This window comes from Nesoenas mayeri (assembly GCF_963082525.1).
Source record: "Nesoenas mayeri genome assembly, chromosome: 1".
NCBI classification, from domain to species: domain Eukaryota; kingdom Metazoa; phylum Chordata; class Aves; order Columbiformes; family Columbidae; genus Nesoenas; species Nesoenas mayeri.
The window spans coordinates 132,951,825-132,965,655 of record NC_137541.1 but is presented as its reverse complement, the minus strand read 5'-3'; the positions used below and the strand labels follow the sequence as shown (position 1 = coordinate 132,965,655).

General features: G+C 36.9%; 1 protein-coding gene across 1 annotated transcript in view; it reads right to left on the bottom strand.

The window, feature by feature from the left end:
• Positions 1-13,831, bottom strand: part of GBE1 (1,4-alpha-glucan branching enzyme 1) — a 159,113-nt gene that overhangs the window by 40,425 nt on the left and 104,857 nt on the right. The gene's annotated exons all lie outside the window — the stretch shown is intronic.

Sequence of the window (13,831 nt, the reverse complement as noted above, 5' to 3'; positions counted from 1 at the left end):
AAACTCCAGAAAAATGAAGACTATTTTAAATTAAGAGATTCCCTGCTTCATTGTTTTTAATCAAGAAACCTCCTTCCTTTTCATAAGTAAGAAGACAGGATATCAATAAATATCTTACTGTATTTCTAAGACTAATCACAGCCAGCACCATACCAAAAGAAAGAATATAGCATTATCGAACGACACGTTTCACATATTGGAGAAGTCTGCACAAATAAGGCAAGTTCTCTTTGCATCTACTGAAAATGAGCACATCAGTATTCTGGCATACTTATCAACTTGTGGCCTTTAGCAGTCAAATTAAATTAGACATAAAAAGGCATAGCACATCTTATAGTGTAGCTTCTAAAACTTGGGATTCAATCATGGCGGGGGTGGGGAGAAGGTAGAAACCTTCATCACAAAGCCTAAATAAAATGGAACTTTAAACAGAAACACACACTTCAGTTTAGGATTTTTGTATGGGTAAACTTCCAGTATCTCCATTGAAAAGCACCTGCAGACAGGAATAACAATTACCCCTGATTACCTCCATTACTTTGTTCTAGATCATCTTTATTTCTCTGATCAGTGTAAATCAGTGCTTTAGCACCAAAATGCTTGCAAGTATGACGTATATTAAGATAGGAGGGCGCATGTAAGGATCACATTGCAATAAAAAGCAAACTTAGAAAAAAGGTAACCTAGTATTTCAAACATACTACTGCCATACAGAATATTTTCAGTAGTATTGACTAGGTTATATTTTTTTTCCTCCAAAAGAAAAAAGGAAAAAGGTAATTATTAGGAAAGAGGTGAAAAGGTAGATGAGATTTAAAAATATAGTGAAAAAATAGAGGGTTTTAAAGAATGAACTATTCACATATTCATAAGGTCTGCATAAAAGCTGCCTAAGTACAGCTAAATAGAACACAAGAAGGAAAAAAGCACAATATCACAAATGAAGACTTAATGAAAATAGAATATACATTTACACAGTATTTTGGTACCTATAAGTAGCTAGCATTCTCACTATGCTAGTTTAGATCAAAGAAAAAAATTCAAGTTATGGAAGTCTGCCCAGTTGAGACTTCTGCACTTTTCATTTCAAGCACTATCATGTATAGCTTCCCACTTTCTAAGATGGTGTCAGCCATTACAAACTAAAATAAATAGCTGACCACAAAAATAAACAAACATAAGAACAAAAGCAAAGCTCAAACCAAGTTTTTTGTTTGTTTGTTTTTAAAAGGCCATATACACATATTCCCCCAGTCCTAGAGTGAACACATGCACAAAACACACCTATGCTAAGTCTACCATAAGGGAACAATAAAAGAAGTGTCATGTGTTCATGTCACAATCTCAAAGTTTGTACTTCTCACACATTTAAAGAGTACAAGGTAAATGGTGGAAAGAATGCTGCTGACCCAGCACTATATGTCAAAACAAATTAGCATTTTACTTTAGATTTCCTCTTTTTTTGCATTAATATTTTGAAATAAGACCATAAATTTATTTCTTCATTATGAAGACAAAGGCTGTGAGCTCAGGCTGTACAAAGAGCTGACTTATAATACAACCATCAAGATGATCCAGGCTTTTCTGCAGTATTTTATTTTGTAATACTTAGTCTGATAAAAAAAACAAACAAACATGATAAGCTTAAGGGAGCTCTCTCATAGTCTATGGACTGACTCAAGTTTGGAGTGGATTAATACATTATTACTAAAATAATATCTCCAAAAAATGCTAGTTAAGAAGCTATTAAATTGAAATACCTTACTTACAGGACCTGCTCTGAATTTCACAAAAGGATCTAAATAACTGTCCCAGTTGAGTAGAAGTTCTGGGCTTCTGGCCGCAAAAGTACTGTGCTAGCACTCTTGGCTTTGTGAATAATCATTTGTTCTCCTTGTGATGTTGTCCTGATTCTCCTCCAGCCCCGCACTTTTACATAATATATTTAGAAAAAAGTAGTCTTTTATATTCAACAAGACATTCCAACTCAAAAGGTACATGTTCTATTTTCCAAAAACCAAATAATCTAACATAATTAATTTTCTAATTTTATCCTATTTCTCAACTCCCTTTCTAGATTACTCCACTATAAATTCCTCCTGTCCCTTCTTGAGAACTTAGTAAAATCAGCCCTATATTCACACACAAGATGAACTTCATGACACTTAACTCTGAAGTAAAACTAAAATACCTAATTTCACTGCATTTTTATTGATTTCTATGATCCCATGGAAATAATTTACCCTGAATTATGTTCAGGAATGCATCTTTTTAGTGGTAAGATAAAATTACTGTCCTGAGTTAATGGAGCCTGAAGCTCCACTTCGATATCAACCTGATTGTGTGCGTCCTCGACCCCCACATTCTCCTGGTCTGTCTTCTACCTTCCCTCCACCATCAATACATAGCTACCTTTCTATGCTACTATATAAAAGCAGTTTTCCATTAAATCTCTTGATGTACAGAAGCACATCAAATGGGTTGGAGAGCTTTCCGATTTTCTTTTTGTAAACCTCAACAAGGTTAAAACAAATTACAACAGAAAAGTACTCCAAATCAAAGCATGTAGTCTGCTTGCAGTGATAAATTCGAGTGACATTTTAAGCCTGTATAGTTCAAGTTTCAAACTGAAGATCTCAAACAACATCTGAGAAAGACGGGTCAACATTTATAAATGATGTTTTAATATGCTTTAGCCTGCACAATTTACCACTTCTTAGGAAAATTTGCATAGAAAATACCTTGCCCCTTGAAGATCAATCGAAATTCAACTATGATATTGTATAAATTCATGTTCTAGTAAATTTCTGAGTAAGTGACAGATGGCCTCAGAAAATTAGGAGAATGAGTGGATTTTAAGCTAATAAATTGGCTTGTGAAAGTAAGAAGTTCTTGAACTCATAAAGACATCTTTTTATTTTTTTGTTCCAATGTCATCACAGAATGTGTTCACTCAGTTTAAACTACATTGATTTGGGGAATTAACGACACTACTAAGATGAACTCATTTCAAATTACCACAACTGCTCACATTAAAATCAAATTGGAATGTATGCCTAAGGATCTATTATTCAGACTTCACTAATACAAAAAGTCACCTGCTCAGTCATGTCTCAAAACAACCGTTCCTTACTGAATAGCATGGGGGGGGTTAATTCTGTTTGGTTCTGCATTGCCCAAAACTAGCCTGAGAAAGAACAATGCATTGCCAGAGCTCGGGTTGCTGATTAGGAGATTCTTATGCATGCTCTTACATCAGTTCACTACAGCTTCATGTTGCTAAATTACTAGACAAGGACATAAATGCAGTTTGTGCCACCTCTCCCTCTCTTTAAGAGCCACTCTATAAAGTGTAATCAAGAAGAAATTTTTTTGCTCTTTAGTAGGTGGTTTTGAAGAAAATAGATCCATTTTTCTCTCAGCCATGCAATTGCTGAGCCCTTTCCAGATTGCTGAGTGCAGACTGCAAAAAGTAGAAGTAAAACACAGCTGGATGTGGTGAGAGGCTGCTGTGACTTCTTTTCAGCATTAGGAGTTTTAGAAATAAGTAACTTAAATCAAAATGAGTACTGATAAATTATAATTATCCCACTGGACCTGTTGTTTACAAACTCAGAAGGACTTGAGATTGATGTGATGATTGGAGGCCATCTTGGGCATAGCAATCACAAAACTGATAAGAGTTTTCAATTGTCATAGAATTAAGGAGGGGGATCAGCAGAACTGCTACTAGAGCTGAGCCTGGCTACTGCTGTAAAAGGTAACAAAAAATGTTTCTGTAAACACATTAGCAACAAAAAGAGGGCTAAGGAGAATTTGCATCCTCTGGCGGATGCAAGGGGAAACAGTGACAGAGGACAAGAAAAGGCTGAGCTACAAAATGCCTTCTTCACCTCTGTTTTTCATAGTAAGACCAGTTGAGGTGCTGGAGAGAGTTCAGAGAAAGGCAAGAAAGCTGGTGAGGGGCCTGGAGCACAAGTCCTGTGAGGGGTGACTGAGGGAACTGGGGCTGTTTAGCCTGGAGAAAAGGAGGCAGGAGGGAGACCTCTACAGCTCTCTACAGCTACCTGAAAGGAGGTTGTAGGTCTCTTCTCCCAAGTAAAAAGCAATAGGTCAAGAGGAAATGGCCTCAAGTTGAGCTAGGGAAGGTTTAGATTGGATATTAGGAAAAATTTCTTCACCAAAAGGGATGTCAGGTGTTGGAACAGGCTTCCCAGGGTAGTGGTTGAGTCACCATCCGTGAAGGTATTTGAAAGACATGTAGATGTGGCACTTAGGGACATGGCTGAGTGGCGGACTTGGCAGTGCTAGGTTAACAGTTGGACTCAATGATCTTAAAGGTCCTTTCCAACCTAAATGATTCTATGATTAGATCACCATCAAAACTGTATGAACTACAGTGAGCAGCAGGGAAAGAAAAGACAAAAAAAATACAAACATCATATTTACCACTGTTGGAATGGGGCATACTTACCCTTCTTCCCTGCTCTTACACATCATGTTCTTCCAGTGATGGCCTTGCACTGATTTAGTTTTTATCTGGTAGACTATTTCTGTAGACATCTGGCATCCAGGAAATGAGTGGCCTCCTGCACTAAGCATGTCATTAGTGATGTTGATAAACAAACTAGAAAATAAACATTACTCCTCTGCTTTGTAACAAAGTAAAAGCTAAGTTCTATGTGAAAAGTACCTGTCACTATATGAATTGATTGAGGAAGGTACAACAGAGAAAAAAAAAAAACAAACCACACAATAAGCCTACTCTCTCTGAAAATGGCAAAATATTTTTTTGTAATCCAAACAGAGACCTGGATGTTGGATTCCAGTCTTATCCATAGATCAACTTAATATTTACATGAAATTCTGAAAACATATTTTTTCTTCCTTTCAGTTTTCTACGTCTTCCAACCAACGAACCAGAGTGTTAGAGGCAGAAATCTATAGGTTAGCTATACTAAGTATAGCAAATCTACCAATTTGAATACATGCAGCCATGGACCAAATCTTAATGTGACCATAAGAAAAAGACATATATATCCCCAAAAGTGCTCCCTACTCAGAAGAGGGAATCAGCTAGGCGTATTTTTCTCTGAAAAGGCGTTGTAAACAAAATCATCATACAAAGGCATTTTTACATACCTTAAAATGACAAAACTCTTCTAAAGCCCTTATGGTTAACAAAAAGTTCATAGGATGAATCAAACTTTTAAAATTGTTTGGAACAATTACAATATGTAATATTTTAAAGCACTTTGAGACTATATAAACAGAAAACTTTCAAAGTATTTTGCTTGGATCCAAGTTAACCACAGCATAAAAAGTGTAAGATGACTACACTTAATGGCTTAATGTATCATTAAGCAAAGAAATTTTTTAATAAAATGTATATAAGAATCAGTATATTATCAAAATTACAAAAATTCACTTCTGAATTAACAGGCAAAAATATTTTGTCCTCTACAAAAAAATAATTTTGGACACCATCTGAAGACTCATTAAGACAGTTTCTTGTGTACAAATACGTGCCTTTAGATGCACAACTCCTAAAATATATGAGGTACATTTTTAAGACAGAGCTTTTACTACAGTTCTTAAATTCTGAATTAAAAAAGCAAGGGAGTCTGAAAGTGAGGTAAACTCACTGATTTTACATTTATTTGAATTCAAGGTGAAGAAACTGAAAATGAAATATAATTTAGTTAGAATATTGCCATCCTTAGATTTACCTATAGCTACTATTATTTTTTCAGAAAAGACAGCTAAGTAAAACTAGCCAATATAATCTGTATACAGTTTAACTATAGGTTACTGAAAAGAGTTTCTGAACTTTGTAGCTAAGGAGGAAAAAAAGAACCCAACAGTTATGAAACAGAACAACAGCCATGCCCTGCAAAGTTAGAAAGCCATAAGACGTGAAAAAAGCTTTATAAAACAACACTATTTTGTCTTAATTTCTGTAACAAATTATAATTTTGAAGGTTTGAAAAGAGAAATTCTACCAAAACCCTGTGCTGAAAGTGTAAAGTTATAATATACACAGGTCTGTTAGTGTGATTGTTCTTCAAAACAACAATAAAGCACAAACAAAGTCTGTCATACAAACAGAATATGGAAGTCTTGTTTCTAATGTAACTTCAATATATTTATTTTACAACTTCGTTTATCATTCTTTAGCAAGTACTCACATCACATGAACTATTATATCAGTAGAGCAGGTTGTATGCACTCACACGTGGTGACAGAAAAGATGTTACAAATCTGAACTGTGAGCTATACAAATCACAGAAGATGCAAGGCAACAGATGGAGTCTTAAGAACAAAGCTCGAGACATTAGCAGAAGTCTCAATAACAATATCACCATGGTTAAATGATGGGACTAAGTGTGATTAAAAAAATCTGTAGTTCTCAAAATATCAACTCAGGCTTAAAAATCAAATCTCTTTATAACAGTAACAGAAAAACAACTAGAAAACGAACCATTTTTTAAAAATAAAATAAAACAAAAAACCCAAACAAACAAACAAATCAAACAACACACCTTTTAAGTGAAACAAAATGTTGTAATGGCTTGATTTACTACAAATCCACTAGAATCACAGAATTATCTGAGTTAGAAGGGATCCACAAGGATCATGGAGTCCAATTTCTGTCCCTGCATGAGACAACTCCACAGTTCACACCATGTGTCTGAGGGCATTCTCCAGTCTCTTCTTGAATACTGTCAGGCTTGGGGCTGTGGGGAAGCTGTTCCCATTCTCCACCACCCTCTGGGTGAAGAGCCTTTTCCTGATGTCCAACCTAAACCTCCCGTGGCACATCTTCCTGCCATTCCCTCGGGTTCTGCCATTAGTCACCAAAGACAAGAGCTCAGTGTCTTCCCCTCCTCCTCCCCTTGTGAGGAAGCTGTAGCCACCATGAGGTCTCCCCTCAGTCTCCTCTTCTCCAGGCTGAACAAACCAAGTGAATTTAGCCACTCCTCATGTGGCTTTCCCTCCAAACCCTTCATCAACTTCGTAGCCCTCTTCTGGACACTCTCCAGTAGCTTTATATCCTTTTTATCCTGTGTTGCCCAGAACTGCACACAGTGCTCCAGGTGAGGCCGCACCAGTGCAGAGCAGAGCGGGACAATCACCTCCCTGGCCCGGCTGGCAATGCTGTGCTGGATGCACCCAGGACACGGGTGGCCCTCTTGGCTGCCAGGGACACTGTTGGCTTCTGTTCAACTTGCCATCAAACAGAACCCCCAGATCCCTCTCTGCAGAGCTGTTTACCAGCATCTTGTCCCCCAGTCTGTATGTAGAGCCAGGGCTGCCATGTCCCAACTGCAAAATCTGGCACTTGCTTTTGTTGAACTTCATGCGGTTGATGATTCCCCAGCTCTCAGATCCCATCAAGTCCCACGTCCAAGTCATTTATAAAGACATTAAAGAGTGCTGGCCCTAAGATGGATCCCTGTGGAACCCATCACTGACTGGTCACCAGCCCGACATATCCCCATTTACTAAACATTTTGAGTTCGGCCTGTCAGCCAATTGCTCACCCACTGCATTGTGTTTATCCAGCTGTATGCTGGACATCTTGTCCAGAAGGATACTGGGAGAGACAGTATCAAAGGCTTTACTGAAATCCAAAAAGGTCATGTCTACAGGCTTCCCTTGGTCAACTAAGCAGGAAATCTTGTTGTAGAAAGAAATTAAGTTGGTCAAGCAGGACCTTCTCCTCATGAACCCATGCTGGCTGGGACCAATGACTGTGTTGTCATTCAGGTGTTTTTCAGTAACTCCCAGAATAATCTTCTCCATAATTTTGCCAGGAACAGAAGTGAGGCTGAAAGGCCTGTAGTTGCTGGGGTCATCTCTGTTGCCCTTTTCAAAAATTGGGATGTTTCCCAGCTTCCAGTCAACTGGACCTCTCCAGATTCCCAAGAGCATTGAAAAATCATGGAAAAATAACTATACTAACTACACTGGAATATCTGACACCCTGCAGACTTAAGACTTAGAAACAAGCTAGGGAAACATCAGCATTATTCTGAAAGGAAAAAAGAAGCATCACACAAAACAGCTACCTCAATTTAGATGAGTCTCTGCTACCCTGAAAATTCCTACCTGGATTTCAATCCATGAACAAAGTTGGAGAAACTCTTGATTCTTGAGCAGTTCTGAGAATGCTGCTGACTATTAAGGCTTCTGTTTCAAGGTTCCTGTCTTGAGAAGCCATAGTGTGGACACTGACACACCATCATATATATAGACTGCTGCCAGTAATCATTTTATTTATATATTTAAATGACATGCAGGTAGTTATGAAGCTTTCTTCCCTCCCCTCTCAAAAAGGAAGTAGAACCAAGTCCCACAAGAGATTTGTAGTATTTGGATATACTGAACTTGTGAAGAGATGGGACAGAAACAAAATTAGTTTGTGTGTGTAGTTTACTTTTAAATTATGAGAAAGTCTCTCTTTAATTGTTTTTCTGCCACGCAAGAGTATTTTGAGCAAGTGCAGAAATGAAGTTTGTTTCAATCAACTCTAAATGAACAATAGATATTAACGGTTTGCACCTCCAGACTTTCCCGATGAGACTCTCAAATCACTTACTGAAGCCTAATGTATGCATTTGGATTCTTCCTCCTTCTACTGCCCACCCCAAGGTGTCCGGGTACAGGGTACTATGGAACAAAGATGTACATGGTCTATCACTACAGGACAAAATTTATGCCAAACTTTAGGAAGGATTTCACATTACACCTTTCTTGATTTCTACCTTAATTTGAAGATAATTCTTTCTGTCAGATTGCCATGAAATTAAAGCACCTAGTCAAACTGGCAGCATAGAAAGCACATTTGCCAGGTGTACTAGGTAAGCATATTAAGAAGGATGATTTAAAACTTCATGTCCTAATCTGCAGTCTTTACTAACCAAGCACTTCCAAGTTGTTTATCAAAAAGAGTTGACTGAAGGGAGGTACTTTAAAGAGCTTTGGCTCTTGCAAGGCCACTTTTTAGGTCATGGTCTAAAAAGTCACACTGTAACCAGTGCAGACGAGTAATAAGGATAAGAAAGTGTACAGGAAAAAAAGTTTAAAAATTCAAAGTGTTTTGTTTGCAACATGTCTAAGAAAACAAAACCCCCTTAGGATTTTGCTTAAATATCCTTGTTCTTGATACAATTTATTTTTTATCTAGAACAGGTAGCAATAAATGTATTGCAGAGTCTGTTTTAAGTAACATTCCCATTTTTATAGAATCATAGAATCACTTCAGTTGGAAGAGAGCCTCAGGATCAGCGAGTCTAACCATAGCCTAAGCTAACTCTAGCACTAAACCATGTCCCTACTCAAAGGAATAGATTATGCATTTTATTTTATTTTATCTTTTTTTTAAGGCTAAAGAGATAACAAGTCATGGCATACCAAATTGTTAGAGAAAAAACTGTTTTAGCACATACAAAACAAACCCCTAAGCATAGAGAAAGTAGATAAACTACTGCGTAAATGAACTAACAAGTGGGAAAAGGAAGCTTTACAGATAGATTTGATGATATTAGTGAAACAGGGGTAAATGTCAACCTAAATGGTAATACCATCAGTCAATGCTCATGATTGTAAAAAATGTTCTAGTTACTGCAAATAATTTTCTAGGTTATTTATATATATATAAATGTTGTTCTGCAGGGAGATAGTCTTAGTCTCTGGAGTCCTAATAAAGAGTTGTTTTACTAAAGAAAAGCCACAAAAAATAGTGCTAGAGGTTCGTGTAGGAACTAATCTCCTTTTAAATCAATAGATTTGAGTTTAAGCCAATTTAAAATGAAGAAGGAAACAAGAAAATTATTGTTGGCAAGCTGAAAAGCAAGACCCTGCAGTAGCATAGAGCAGTTAATATTTATGTTATGAATGATCCCAAGGACCTAAAATGTTACTTAAGGCCCCTTGGGCTGGATCTTACATCTATTCTAGGCAAGAAAGCATCTACCTTGCTTGTCTAAAACTAGATTGACAAACCGATGTATCTTGCAAGATAAAGAGAGAACATGGAAACAACTTCACTGAAGAACTAGCACAGCTCTTTCCCATGTCCCGCAGGGTCTCCTCAAGTGCAGGGCACAGGCAATGAGCAAGAGAAAAGAAAAACAGTATTTAAGGGAAAGGAACAGTTACAATTGTCTACAGCTTTTCTTCAGAAATAGGATGGAAAATGAAGCCAAAGGAAAATGGAGGAATGTACGGACAGAACAGTTCTGCAGTGGTACATTCAACTATTACTTTTAGAAAATATGTGAGTCTTTTCATTTAAGTGAAATATTGTCCAGTGGGTAAGAAAAGTGGTTGCTTTATTTTTAAGGTGAGATCAGTAGACTCCTGTAGTATCCTAGAAGTCTTGTAACATTGAGGAAGTAGACTCAGATCTTAAGCCTTTTTTCTTATTTTGAGAGGGCTAAAATGGCAATAAAGAATTTTACCAGGGACAGGGGGTTTATTTTGGATTTGTTTTCAAATCCTCATTTTAGAGAGAGTAAGGATCTATATCTCCAAATATTTTTCCACATACTTTTCTGATTTTAATTGTGTTAATATTAGATGCATATTCAATATGACTACACTTACAAACAAAAATGCTTGAGTATGAATAGAGGGTATTTTTCCTATTATTTCCAATAATAAATTTACTTTCAGTATTTAATAGAGGCATGCACTGTGAATGCTTGAGGCTTTCTCTTTAAGTGTCATTAAGTTCAGACAATCAAATGTGTATTATCTATGTCAACATTTTCATGGAAGCTCAGCTGTGGCAAAACAAACCCTTAAAGAAGCACCACCTGTGCCCCTACCAAAGCATTGTGCAGAAGAATTTATAATTTTTGTCACTTCCTAAAGTCATATGACATCTTCTGACCCGTACTGGCCACTCTCAATATTAAAATTGCTGTTCAAATCAGGAATTGGGTTTAACAAACTACAGCTACATTAAGACTGTTGCTCCTTACCTGCCTTGAAAGCAGAGTATTTAGGAACTGTACAAGTTTTAAAACAGTTGCTACTTTTTTATTATTACTTTAAACAAACTGGCCTTCCAGAGTGTTCATTCACTACAGCAGCATGTTTATCATTGTCATGCTCACTTTCAGGCAAGCATATGGACTTTTTCCCTTTCTAGGTTAAGTCTTCCATGCCAGATGGGCACATGAAGCTCCAGAGATTACTTGCAAAGCTGCACAGAAAACTGAAATACAAACAGGAGGAAAGAATGCTCCCAATGGTTTGTGTTACAAGGGAACCAGCTTACTGAAATGACAACACTTTCCTATTCACATTTCAGTTCACATACATCACTGATTACCTATACTGGGATATAAGCAATTGGGAAGGAAAATAAAAGCCTTCAGTGAAAATTAAATATCCAGAAACATAAAAAATAAGAATAACAACTTCCAGGATTTTCGCAGTGGTTTCTTATAGATACCACTAAGAAGGACAGAAAACCATCCAGTATGAAAAGTGAGAAAGACAGGAGAAAGCCAAACAGTGTTTGGTGTTCAATAGGGCATCATAAGAATCTGCTCACAAGTATGGAGTACAAATGATACTCTGAGACAGGTGTAATTATATATTATTCCAGATCTTCAAAGATAATTTCCAGGATACATTTGAGAACACAGATTTCCACTCCTGATACAACATTTTCAGAAGTGGTTTGTTTTTCCTTAAGGTGAGACAAAGAACTGAGAAAGCAGTGTGTTGCTTTGTTGACTTTGTTTTCAGAAAAAGAAGGTACAGGATGTTTATGGAAGGACCTAGAGAAGCACAGAGGCACCTGGAGTGCTTTCTCCACATGTTGTGAAAAGAGATCTCCACTCCTCCCCCCACCCAACAGGAGGCTGCTTGTCCTCAGTCTTCCAGCAAAACTGAAGGTCAAAGGACTCATTTGTCACTGATTTGTTCACCTAGATAGCGTATTGCAATGTCCATTTTAACTACATCAGATTGCAAGCATTCTGAATTTACATGTTTTCTCCTCCAACATCTATTACGATATTTTCATCTTTTACATATAGCGAACTATAATGTAGTTACTGAAACATTTGCAGTACTCAATGATAAACAATATTAATTGCTCAATCAGCCTGCATTGACACACTGGATTTAACACGCCACATTGAATTACTGATCATTTTCCTAAGTTTACCAAGTCAATCTGGGGCAGAGACATCTGCAGTTTAGCTGGCGTATTTTTTAGACACCTGCTTCCTTACCTATTGTAGTATCACTAGTTTGAACAGAAGCACACATATCATACCATGCACATTTTGGTGCCTGACTACATGTTTCATAAGCATTTATTTTATTAACTCCTCTTTAATTTTGGGAAAAATTTCTGCATTTTATTGGAAACAATAGTGCTACTACTATACGATATAATGAATTGATTTGTTCTGTACTGAAATAGCTTTGTTTTTAAGAAAATCCCCAAATATGATATTTTTTGAGTGTTCTTCTAATAAGAAAGAGAACATGTATCAGTATAGACGTGCTAAAAATCAAATGACACCATTGCCTTATAATGTTCTCCAGTTTCTTAATTAGAAGTATCTATTTTTAAATATATTATAATGTAAGAAGGGCAACACACATCCAACAGTCCTTTGTAACTTGATAATACAAAACATTTAACAATGAAAGCTGAAGGCAATATTAAGCTAAAAAAATCTATAATTTCCAAGGGTTTTGTTATTAGAAAACTGAGATGCTTTTAGCCTTCTTTTCCCCATGAGACTATCACAACTGCTATACAGAACTTGTCACACTCACCTTACAGAATTGTGATTTTTACTCTAAAGTAAGGATTATTTTGCAAAGAAATTAAGGAATGTGAGTATAATAAAGATCAAGCATAAATAGCTTCGGCATTTTGTATAAGACTAAGAACAGCATTCAACTTTTGAGATGACTACATGGAACTGTAACTTGATGATTAAATGAGATTAACTACTGGACATTCTTGTACCAATAGTGCTTAGGAAGCAATGTAACAGTCATATTTTACAGCTTATAAACAAAAAGTAAGTATTCCTAACTTTTACTATCTCCTTGTTTCGATAGCAGGATGTGCCTTCTATCTCTATGATTTGTCCTTGTCTATCTCATTAAGCCTCTGCTCTTCACTAAGAAGCAATGAAATATAAATCAACTGATTCCTGATTACTTCCTGACAATTAATAACTGAAATAAGCACAGAGCTATCTTTAGTAAATTCACTGTTACCCTAAAAAGCTTAGAAGAGTAGAATAACCAAAATGAAAGACAACCGAGGTGTGTAAGGCAAGGCTCACCACCTGACAAACCTGCAGAACAACAATTAAAATACTAGTTTGAGTTGCAAATCAGAGTCGTAGAATCATAGAATCATTTCAGTTAGAAGAGACCCTCAAGATCATCGAGTCCAACCATAATCTAACTCTAGCACTAAATCATGCCCCCAGGAACTTCGTCTAATCATTTTTTAAACACCTCCAAGTATGGTGATTCCACCACTTCCCTGGGCAGCCTGTTCCAATACATGACAACCCTTTCCATGAAGAATTTTTCCCTAATACCCAACCAGAACCTCCCCTGGTGCAATTTGAGGACATTTCCTCTTGTCCTATCACTTGCTACTTGGGAGAAGAGACCAACGCCCTCCATGCTACAACCTCCTTTCAGGTAGCTATAGACAGTGATAAGGTCTCCCCTCTGTCTCCTTTTCTCCAGGCTAAACTGTCCCAGTTTAGCTCCCCTCAGTTGTTCCTCATCAGACTTGTACTCTAGCCTCATCACCCTCCTCTGCACT